The 12,533-nt window shown below is 38.7% G+C and overlaps 1 protein-coding gene across 14 annotated transcripts in view; it reads right to left on the bottom strand.

Annotated features, from left to right (window-relative positions):
• Camk2d (calcium/calmodulin dependent protein kinase II delta) overlaps positions 1-12,533 on the bottom strand; it is a 257,681-nt gene that overhangs the window by 122,771 nt on the left and 122,377 nt on the right. The window lies entirely within an intron of this gene.

Below are 12,533 nucleotides of genomic sequence, written 5' to 3'. Positions count from 1 at the left end.
AATGTTACTGGTGATTATAAAATACATCCAACGTTTCTAGGTTCAGGAAATTTTTACACTTCCCTGTCTTCCCTCTTGATGTTGCCCTACTCCTAATCTTCATCAACCCATGCCTTGATCACCACACCAGGGACAGCAAGATGGACACTGTAAGTCTAGAAAAAGGTCTCCCTGCCTCTGTCTTCCCTTTGTCCCTGAGTTCCTACATGACACTGCCTGGCCAGTCTGCATTCTTTACTTAAGTCACCAAAGGTAGCTACAAGAGTCTCCTGGACAAATTGCCTGGAAACTAATAAACTGGCTCCTTCAGTCCATGAATATTACCGATGGGATAGGCTTGTCGGTGAAACTAGCTGAAACTAACATACGAATCCTATGAATTTAAAGCACTATTTATACCAAACCACACATGTAAACTTACTGTTTTATCTATTTTTTTCAAAGTCTTCCCTCTTTTCTCCACTCATCTCTCATTGGTGGTAATTCTTTCTATTTGACTTTTATTGAGGGCAAAAGGGGACAGAGAACAACCATTGTGAAGGACACAACTGATTTTACAAAAGTTATGAGAGAAGATAAAGGTTTCTACCTTCATCCATTCACAATGGGCTGATTGATTTTTGCCACCTTGAGACACAAGCATAGATATGCCTAGGAAGAGGAAATTTTAATTGAGAATGTCTCTATAAGATTGGCCTTGACTAATGTTTGATATGGGAGGGCTCATCTCACTATGGATGGTGCCACCACTAGGCAGGTGGTCCTGGATGCAATAAGAAAGCAGGCTGGGGAAGCCATTAGGAGTAAATCAGTAAGCAGCATTCCTCCATGACTTCTGCTTCAGTGCCCGCCTCCAGGTTACTGCCTTGAGTTCCTGTCCTTCCTTTCCTCAGCAATGGAGTGTAACTTGGTAGTATAAGTGGTAATAAACTCATTCCTCCCCAAATTGCTTTCGTTTATGGTATTTTATCACAGCAGTAGAATCCTAACTAAGAGACTTAGCACAGGTCTTATTGACGATGGTGGCCACATGGAAAATGTGCACCCAGAAGTGTTCTTAAGTAGGCTCAAACTACAGCCATCTAGATACAGAGTGTATACTATGGGTGTAACTCCTAACTCACATACTTACTGCAGTGGCTACTCCTCATAACACTGCTCCATCCACTTTAGGTCTCAATGTGCAACCACTGTAGCTTTCTAAAGCCCTCTCTAGAAAGCCTTGGAGGTAGAGACAGAGGAACTTGGTTTTTTCAACATTAAATTACAGATGATTACTTATAAAAATGTGGATTTCCCATAGTCATTAACATGATGATGAAGCCTAAAATGGAGGCAACAGATTTGGCTTAGGAACTCAGTGTCAGACCTCAACACATTTCACTCTCCAGTACGTGGAAAGCTAATGGACACACTGCAGTGTTCTCCCCGTCTTAGCAGTTTGTCATCACTCTTGAATTCTGGGATGCAGCTAAATCAAAGCCCTTTTCCTTCTTCAGAATATAGAACCTCCTTCTCATCAGTATTATGAAGTAGGAAGCATATTCCTAAATCCCTACATCTCACCTAGAAACTCAGAATACAGTTCCTTGTCTTTCAAAAAGTCATATCAGAATTTGGGAGGAAAAATTGCCACCAAATCTCAGTGAACCTATATGTCTAAAATAACAGGTATGAAAGTGTTAGTCCTGTGATTTTGTGTGAAGAGTGTTCTATTTTCCAGCATCAAAGATGCCTGGTACCATTGCTTACATGTTCCCGGATGAAGAAAATGAAGAGATTGATTTGATACTGCATGTTCTGTTCATGACTACTGACCACAATGAAAGAGGACAGACCATGGCCACTGACTGTGTTTTCTTAAAAGACAAAGTACCAGAGATACCTTTGAAAATACAGTAGCATTTCAGTGACTCAAAACTTGCGTATGAGTAGACCACCACTATTTTCTCCCATTGTTTCAGGGAAAAGTTTCAAGTGGAGGTGAGCTCTTCAATGTTCAGATGATTGAAAGACTTCAGAGTACTATTTCCAGTGTAATTTGAGAAACAATACTAGTGTCTGATCATATCAGGAAAAACATTTTCATAATACGATCCACTACTATCTTAATGGTCATCTAATTATTGTAAACGATCCTTATTCAGAAGTGACTGGTTCACACAAGTAGCTCAAAGCCTTATTATAAAATCTATGATAACAAAGCATTTAGCCAGCAAACATGATGGTGGATCAAGACAAACCATCCAAATGCAGTGTTTAGCATCACACATGTCCAAAGTACCTAGCCATTTGATGTTTGGAACTTAATGCTGATAAATGATATTACTCTTATGGCAGGCAAATCAGCATTGTCTTTTCCTGGGATTAACTTGTGCATACAGCCCTCCTTACTTTTTTATGCCCTTCCCAATCTCCTTCCATTCTCTGTTTTTAAAATAAGAAATTAGAAAGACAGAATCATATAGATCTGCCATAATTTTCCCTTCTAAACAGAACTCCATGATTGTTCTCACAGGTATGTTCACATGTTTACAATTATAAGGATGGGTCAGGTTTCTTCTCTAATTTTTAACTCTTGGGTTTCATGGTAGAGTTGCTCTGTCTCCACAGTCTGCACCATGATTTTACAGTTAGACATAAACTGGTTCTCCTCAAGCTTTTGCTGTCAGCAGAGAGTATTCCTCATCTTCTACACTTAAAGGAAAAAACTTAACAGAGTCCCAAAGATTGAAAACGTGTTTACCCATATAAAATGTTACATTAATTATTCCCTATAAATAACAGTTAATTCCTTCTCAAACTAAAGGAATTACACGGCATTCTGTTCCCACAGCTGTTCGCCTGACAAAGCAGGGTGGCGGCTGTGTGCTGAACCAGATTGTACCACATTCTTGCCTCAACTGCTCGGTAGTTGCCATACGCGGCACATATGGGTGCACACAATTACATTAATTGCATGTTTTTAGGAGGGAAATTTTAAAGATGAGAAAAGCATTTGAGAAAACAGATTAAAATACAACACTACTTTTTGACATTTTCTCAAATGTAACATCAAGTGTAAGAATAAATAGATGAGTTTTCACAAAGCAAAACAGTATTATGATTGCCGGAAATAAAAATTTAAGCTCTGTAACGTTAAGTATGGGGCTTGAGGAAAATGCTACTGCAGCTAAAATACTTTTCATGGCCTAATTTTCTTTTTCCCTCAGTGCATAAAGTTGATGGTTTGCATTCAGAGTGGCATTACTCTTTCCTCTTCCTGCCCTATGTTGTTGTATAATTTCAATGCCATTCCAGCTGAGCAATGGAAGGGACCATATCAGTCCACAGCCTTGTATGAGCTGAGAAGAAAGAAATTTTAATATGATTGACATTTTCTACTGATTTTAATATTTAATTTTATTTAAGGAATAAAAGATAAAATATAATTATCGTTCTTACTGTATCAGGCACAATTCAAACGGTTTTCTTAAGAATTATTCTACTTAGTGTACACAAGGATCATGACTGTATATGTGATGGATTTTTATAATGAATGTATACACTATTAGAAACCTTAAGGAAATATCCATTTATGGTTAGCATGTGGCCAAGCTAGGCCCAAACTCAGTATACTGTGTGAACTTCCTCAAATATACACTGATATTATAATAGAATGAGAAACGATGTGTGTAGAGGTAGAATGTGGTGTGTGTGTGTGTGTGTGTGTGTGTGTGTGTGTGTATGTCTGTATATATGTGGGGTGTGTGTATGCATGCACATGTATGTATATATGTATATTGCTTTCATATGTGTTTGTATATGTTAGTGTGTATGCATGTATTTGTATGTATGTGGATTATATGTATGCATACATTTGTGTGTACATGTATTATATACTGTGTGTACATGCATGTATTTATGTGTACATGTGCATACCTATATGTACTTAGACATGTTTTATGTATATATTAATGTGTATGTGTTTATGTCCAAAATGTATTACATTTATGTGCATATATGTGTGTGTGTGTGTGTGTGTGTGTATGTTTGTGCAGATGTGTGTGTTTATGTATCAGGAAACTCCTCACTATGTTGCAGCAAATTAATTGGTCAGTGTGCAATGCCATTTAAAAGAGCAGCAAAAAAGAAGAAGAAGAAGAAGAAGAAGAAGAAGAAGAAGAAGAAGAAGAAGAAGAAGAAGAAGAAGAAGAAGAAGAAGAAGATTTTCCACAAAAAGAGAAAGCCATTTTGAGCAGTTGAAGATTTAGAGAAGACAGGTAAGACACAGGTCCAGTGCAGCTACATTTGCTTTTTGTGTATCACTCCATAATCCTTAAAACAGTGTTACTTTTATACATCGGATTATTCCACGACTCAGATATTTTTTCTGGTAGAGAGAAAGTGGGAGAACTAAACTCTAGTCTAAACAGAAAGCATATCAAGGTTCCTTGTTAGGCACATTGTGCTAAAACACATATTTAATAGTTTTGCCAGAAAAAAGTGAACAGTAGCTTGGCAAGTTGCTCAATGGCATAAAACATACTGAGCATGTGCAACACTCTCGGTCGAGTCTCCACTAAACCCACAAAAACACGCTACTACATTATCTTATGGAGATGCATTTTCTTTACTAAAACCTTGACAGAGTAGAAAGTCCTTTGTTAACATTTAACTGCTACTTCCTTACGCCTTCATTTCACATCCTCCATCAGATGAAATCAAGGTCATTCATTATTATGATTTTGTGAAATTACTCACGCAAGATGCTCTGGTTCAAGTTATAATGACTACAACTTATTATTATACCTCTTCTGCACAACACAAATTCCCCACTAACGATAATTTTAGGAAATGAGCAGTCAATCACACTGGTGGACTGCCCTGAACTCAGTGTTTGTGTCTTGTGAAGAGTATCCCACACCCCTCTGAGCTCTAAATGATTAGCATGTGTGAAGCAAGCCAAGCTTTCCTAAGCTCTATATATGGCAGCTGACCTCTTGGAAACCACCTGCTGTGCTAAAAGAAAGGTGTGGTTAGACTATTGAAAGACAAGAGGCCAAGGGGAGAGATACCCTGGAGAAAGAGAGGTCACCCTGACATTCCATCCCTAGCAGAGCTCAGAGCTAAATGTAACCGCATGAGTGACCTCACCTCCAACTGAGCAGAAAAACCATCTGATGAAGCAGTGAGCTCACAGAACCATGGCAAATAGCAAGCGGATACTATTTCATCCCACTGAGTCTGGGGTGCAGATGGTTAAGTAACGACAGACAAACGCATAGGAAATATTAAATCTAAAATGTAAAACTGTCCTAAAATGATTTCTCCATATCACAAGCAATTTTGTAGTGAAAAATAATTAAGTTTGGCCTAAAAAACAAGCATGAATTCGTACAATTTTCTGAAGTTCAGCATGGTAAGGGAGACATGCTGCCAATGTTACCACAATACTAATGAAGTATTTCCTAGCGAACAGATTGTATTGCATTCTCATAAGCACTGTTTTGTCAGCCCTGAGTCACAGTTCTGATTATAAACGAGGCCGATTTTCATTTTCAGCCTTGTTGCCGGTGCGAGCATGGAGGTAGTTGGATTCGGTTCACATACTGAGATATAAAAATGGCAGCTTGTAAGTCAAGGCCTCCTTATATCCCCCTCAGTAGTTAATTATAATTCACAGCGAGAGGCAGTCCCAGCCAAGTTAGGTCATGCAACATGCCAAGCCTTCCCCACAAGAGCGATGCCAACACCGCGTTCATTTGTGAATTTTTAAAATTATGCTAGTGCTCTAGAGGAACTGCAGCTCTGTCATTGCCACCAGATCTTCTAACAAAGCTGTTCAGTTCAGAGAGAAGACTATTGAAATAGAAAACAGAAACACTGAAAAAGAAATGTAAAGTCTAACACTTGTCAAAAAAAAAAACAAAACAAAACCCTGAAAGTAGATCTGCAAATGTATCTTGTTTTACTTAATCTCTATTTTTCTATAATATAAATTAACAAAATGGGATGGCGTTTTTATATTTTTAACTAACATATTTTAATTAAATACATTTGAAAATATACATAATCTTTGACATATGGGTCCAAGGAAATGGCTTATTTTATTTTCAGTAAGTAAAATATAGCACACACACATACACACTCACACACAAATGTTCACTGCTTTGTTCAGGCTGTGGGCTGTGGCTTAAGGCACTAGCATCTGTACTTTGATTTCCTTTATTTCTCTTAATATCACATTTACAATTTTTTGACTGCATTGGTTAAGGTTAGGCATAAAACCCATAGTCTATGCTAAATTTGGATATCTAAACACATTAATTTCTTTTTTCTTCTTCAACTTAAATTTTTTTCTTGCTTACGTGTTTTTGAGACAAGGTCTAATTATGTACCCCAGGCTAGCCTAGGACTCACTATTAGGCGTCTCTTGTCTCAGTATCCAAAGTGTTGAAATTATGGATACACATCCTCACACACAACACAAGAACACACATATTTCTAAAGCTACAAAAAATTAGCAATTTTGACAAGATATCTAGTATTATGTTATTAATAAATGCCAATAAACCATTACTCAAGAATTAAAATTATTTCTACCTCCAAAATAAAAAAATATTTAATAAAATTTCATTATTCTTGTAGTAACAGGAAAAGCATACAATTGCAACTTAATATTAACCAATATTCAATTATATTTAAAAGCAATTTGGTACCTTAAGAACAAAGACTGAAAAATAATTGAGCACTTTTTGAAGTAATCAATTCAATTATTACATGAAAACTTGGTGGGAAATTTAATTCACATTAACTTACAAACTATTCTAGAAGTGTACAAAGAGGGAGGAGTTTAACATGAGTCCTGAAGGGGCCTTGTTGGGGGCTAGAGGTCCTTATATTGACAGAGAAGCACTAAGAGAACCAGGAATGTTAATTACACAAGGGTGTTTCCTCAATGGAGGAGATACAAATCAAATACCCGCATTGCATCCAGAAAGCCAAGAATGGATTCTGTTAATGACCTGGTGACCTTTTTGCTATCTGTGCAGGCAGACCTCACCCACCTTTTATTATAGAGGCAAACCTCACCCAAATTCCCCGGAATGTTTATCCCTGACTCTTCCCTCCCTAGACCATTGCCCATTCTTAGGGGAGGTGTCACATGTGCTTTATGGCCTGCTGACCTCTATGCTATCAGTAAGAGACAACACTAGATTGTAGGTCCTTTGGCTATAGAACTCACCTTCATGATCACATGTACTTTGTAAAAGACTTTCTATGTAGTCACACCTTAAGCTTTATTGTGCACCTGCAACTGGACTGATTGTTGCCTGGAAACTTTTCACAAATTGTACTGTATTTTAAATATGCTGACAATGAATCAATGGGCATTAGACTGCTTGAAGTCTGATCCAGGTTGATGAAGTCGGTCAACACAGGGCTTTCATTCTTACCTCTTCCTGTGGTTCACTTCTCTGCCTTGACAACTGCAGGACCCTCCTCAGTGCCTAACATCAACTTCTCTAAATATAGCCTTCTTTCTTAGTTCCAGTTTTCTACCCCATTCTTGATTCAAAGTTAATAGCCAAGTTAGACTAGCATTAGTATCAGGGATAGGTTAGTACCTTTCAGAACCAACTAGGAGCAACAGTGATGCCTTCTCATCACTCAGGTACAAACCTGATTAGTCCCTAGGACTTCTAGATGGTCAAAATATCTGTTACTAGGGAGAATTTCAAGCCAAGAAGAGGGTGGGCAGAACAGAAAGGTCATCAGTGGCTGTCTACTAAATGATTATAAGAAGACACAAATGGCCTCATATAGATTCTCAAAGATGGTTGAGGAAATAGAGTAAATAGCTAAATTATCTTAAACTTTGTTCTGCTCATTTGAAATGAATTATTAACATATATGTGTAAGAATAAATTATACACTATGTAACATCTGAAAATGCCCATTTTCTTTGAGAAATAATTTCATAGCCTTCCTGTATATTTTTATTGAGTAAATCCATTCTATTTAATATGTTTAGTTTTTGTCAACTTCATTTCTTGAAAGAAATTAGTACAAATTTCAAGATTTCTTTCTTTTTAAAAAAAAATGTTATCTATTCTAATTAGTAGCTCCCATTTCTCCCCTTCATTTTTCCCTTGTCTTTCGGAGATACTATCCATTTGTGCTAAGCTCATTACTAAGGGTATCCTTGGTGATAAGGGAGATTCACAGGAAGGAGACAGGCAGCTAGCCGTGCTGGAGAGGCATCCCAGCTATGAAGCACTTCCCTTGCCTGTGTGGGGCGCTGGGTATTGTCCCCACCACCACAGCCAGCAAGACAGACACTTCCTGACCATACAAGGCAGAATACAGCCCTCAAGTGTGAGGCCTTTCTCTTCTTAGCATCTCACCAATTTTAAAACATACCTCACTTGATTTGGGAGTTGCCTTTAATGACTAACTAGAGATAAAACTTACATTTATCTTGCCTGGACCTTCACCACACTAACTGAGCAGATAGAGGAGTGACATTTCTGAGGGCAGTCCCTGGTGGGCAGAGAATGGAGAAGGCATTAGCTCACTCACCCTTTCCCTGCAACTGACACTCAGGACTGCAATTCCCTGGTAATTTCAACAGACCAAATCTTCTCATTTGTCATTTTTTTTCTGAAATTCATTCTTCACATAAAATATTGTGTCCAAACTAGATTTTGTTTATGAATCAGAAATATGTGAATTTGAAATTCTGCTAAAATAGTAAGTGCAAAGTAAATCTGTAGCAAGTAACCATGGTATACTAAATTTTAATATATTTTTACTATGCTAACACTTTTCTCTCTATAAATATTTTTATGCCGAAAACTATTTGCAGGGTTTGGGGGTCTGCGCTTGCCCTGTCAACAAAAGGACCAGAGTTTGATGCCTAGAAACCAGGTGAAGTAAATGCTTGGAGCAGTGGCATGTGGTGGTAATCCCAGGCTGAGCAGTAAGAGCAAGTGAGGTTAGTGTGGGAGGCAGGCAAATGAGCCCAGTCAAATCGGTGAGCACCAGGTCAATCACAGAGCCTCTCTCAAAGACGATGGACAGCTTTTCTAAAGATGATACCTAAGCCACCACATGTGTGCATAACCACACATACATACACACACATACAAATGTATACACACATACATTAACATTTTTTGAAAAGTTAGTAATAAATTATGAATAATATACAAAAATGAAGCATACTAAAAACTTCTATAATCATAGGTTGTGGAATGAAGAAAACCATCAATGTTATTTATAAATTTACTTTTGAATTCAATGCCAATGGAGTGATAAAATCTATTGATAAATGTACATGTATGCACTGTTATACCAGTTTGCATCTACCAGAAATTTGCTAGTTAGTTATATCCAGTCCGTGATTTTTTTCAAGTAAAAAAAAAAAAAGTTGTACATTTATCGAGAAGTTAAACTATAATAAATATCTGGCATTCCAAACACTCTCACATTTCCTTATTTCATGGGCATCTTGAACACACAAGAATTTGTGATCTTTCCACTAAAATCTGTTCTATCCATGCTAAGTTTACATCTGATCAAAAACTAAAAAATAAATCCTCTACAAATATTGCCTCCTTCCTGTGAAGCAATATCCAAAATAAAAGATAATCCTTCAAAATATACAGATAAAAATATTTGCAATGACTATATACATACACATGGATATGCATGTGTGTGTGTACGTGTGATACACACACACACACACACACACACACACACACACACACACACACACACACACATCACTTCTTTCTTCCGCTGTTGCTAGCCCAGTCACTTTTCACCTCCTGTGCTGCGAGCAGCCTGGTCTTTGACATATTTCAGGAGCCTCTGATCTCATTTCTGATTTTCATCCTGTCCTCTCTTTCTCTGATTCAGAAGCCAAACAATCCTTACGTCTGATTATTGTCTATCAGCTCAGAACCCTGCAGTGACTCTCCCTTTGTACAACAGCCCAAATCCACTCACCGACTGAGCCACTGTGTCCATCTCTTACCATTTCTGCTCTGCCCACTGCTCTCCCCTCGACCAGTATGTGCGTGGTCTCCTGGATGTCTCTGGCAAACTCCAGGGAGGCACTGGCTTCACTTCTAAATGTTCTTTAAATTCTTCTGTAAATTCCTTCTTCCTGATATTTTCCCACGCTTTCTGTCTCATCTCCTTCCAGCCCACAACAAGCTTTTCAGAAGACCTACTTTGTACAGCTTCACTGGAACACTGCTGTGTCCATTTGTGTATGTTTTACATATGACTTTATTTCAAGTTAGGAGGACGATATTTAGTCTAGGCAACAAAGATGTACTTCCAGGAAGCAATCCACCAATTATCTGACCCTTTGCATGGGAGTGTGTTGACCCCTGAAGAGAGGACAAGAACAAGACAGAGGAAGCTTGTGAGAGGCTATGGGGAGGCATGATCATCTGGGTGGCTACTTCTAACCCTAAGGAAGGATGGTGGGGAGGCAGGAGAGAGTGGGGTCGCATCCCGCAATGGTTAGCACACTGACGGAGAGACAGAAGACAGGAGGTAGGAGTAGACAGTTACTATGCAATGACACAGTGAAGGGGACTTCCCCAGAGAACAGTGGGAAACTGCTATCATAAGAAGTGTGGAGGGTGATAAACGAGTGAATGTGCCTCGAGGATGGATGTGAAGGAGGCTGAGGGAGGAGTTGCTAACAGTTACTTTCCAAAAGCAATGAAGTGCAAGGAAACAGTCGCCCACCCCTGGATGTAGGGTGGAGCTCACAGAGAAGACAGTGTCCATTGCTTAGCAATGCAGAAACAGCAGCCAGGTCAAGGCAAAAGCAATCCCAGTTAGAGGGACTGGGGAAGGGACATTCAGGGAGTCTGTAAATGTGTCCCCGAAATGTATTGCCACTTAGCCTTAATGCAACGCTGGGAATGGGGGGCTAATGAGAGATGAGAAGGCCGTGAAGGTGGGGAGGATGGATTGATGCTAGTATTGTAGACAATAGTTCTGCCTTTGCACATGGAGTTAAATGCCCCTGCTCTCCCACACTGTCCCTCTGCCTTTCTGTCATGTGATACTTGGACTTCCCAACAGCCATCCTTATGACCTAGTAAATTTCTGACCAATAGAAATCTCTCATATTCATGTGTTTTATGATATCAGCACAAATGGCCTAAGTCTAAGCCTACCTTCTTATTGTATTTTGAATGTGAAGTGCACCCCAAAGGCTCATGTGTTTGAATGCTTGGTTCACAGCTGGTACCACCACTGGGGGAGGCCATGGAACTGAGAAGTAGGCTAACTGATGTAATTCATTAGAGGCAGACCTCAAAGGCTACAACCTGCCGGCCTCCCCTGGACCCAGACACTCTACTTCACATTCACCACTGGGGTGTGACAGGTGCCACAGAACAGAACAAGTCTGTCCCAGCCACCAGGACTTCTTCCCTGTTGGCATATACCTTCAGCTGAGGGCCAAAAGATGCCTCCTCCCTCAAGGTACTTCTGTTAGCTATTTTGCCACAGCAATAAATAACTATTACAGTTATTAAGCCAGGTTCAGTATTTCAAAATTAAAGGGAGGTGAGAGTTGCTAAAACTTGGTAATTTCCTCAGAGTCTAGGAAAATCGTTGACGTTTCTTTCCTAGTCCATAAACTTTCAAAATTATTTCTACTCTATAGAAGATTCACTATTAAACAAATATGTTCACTTTTAACCATCAAATCTGAATACTATGATGTTCTGTTACTTGATTACTGCAATGGCCTTGAGGGATTCGAAGTCTTACTAAAGGGTTATTATGAGTTTTAAACAGTTGTGCACACATCCAGCATTCATAACACCAAATTCCTCACACAATATTCACTCGGCTTTTTCATTCATGTTATAAAGATCCTAATGTCTTGATAACTTCTGAATGCTCATTTTAATTAGTTTTTTTTCTGGTTCCTATTTACCAGGAAGGAATGCATTTTTATTTGTTCTCAATAAAATGCTAATATGATATTAATTCTTTCTTAGTAGATGGAAATTTGCTTTGCTTCTGGGCATGGTGGCACATGCATATACTACCAGCACTCAAAGGGAGGGTCCCTGGGATAAACAGGGAAACTCTGCCCTAAAACAACAACAAAAGAAAAATTTCCATCTTTATTCTTAAAGCAAAATATTTTGTCAGTGATCCTAAAGAAACATCATTAATAGGAATATGAAACATTGTGGGCAATTATTTTACCTCTGTAGTCCTGAGAAGATTCTCCACTCGGCATCCCCAAGGCTATGAGATAAATTGTATAAGGAGCTGGACTAGTGACCATAGCTAAGATTTTAAAGGCAGTGTAGCATCCATTGGAAACAAAATTCTTGGGTGACACATCGTTTCAGTCATTCAGAAGATTTTCTTGAGGATTATGTTGTGGTGTGTAATTGCCAACAAGTGAGTAGGGTCCAGCCCTGACAGCCCCTGGGACAGACTCCCTTGATAATTTTGATTCTGTATTCTAGATTATTAGATTAGCAGTTAAATCATTT

The sequence above is a fragment of the Peromyscus maniculatus genome, chromosome 6, assembly GCF_049852395.1.
Source record: "Peromyscus maniculatus bairdii isolate BWxNUB_F1_BW_parent chromosome 6, HU_Pman_BW_mat_3.1, whole genome shotgun sequence".
Taxonomy (NCBI): domain Eukaryota; kingdom Metazoa; phylum Chordata; class Mammalia; order Rodentia; family Cricetidae; genus Peromyscus; species Peromyscus maniculatus.
This window is presented reverse-complemented; position numbering and strand designations above follow the sequence as displayed.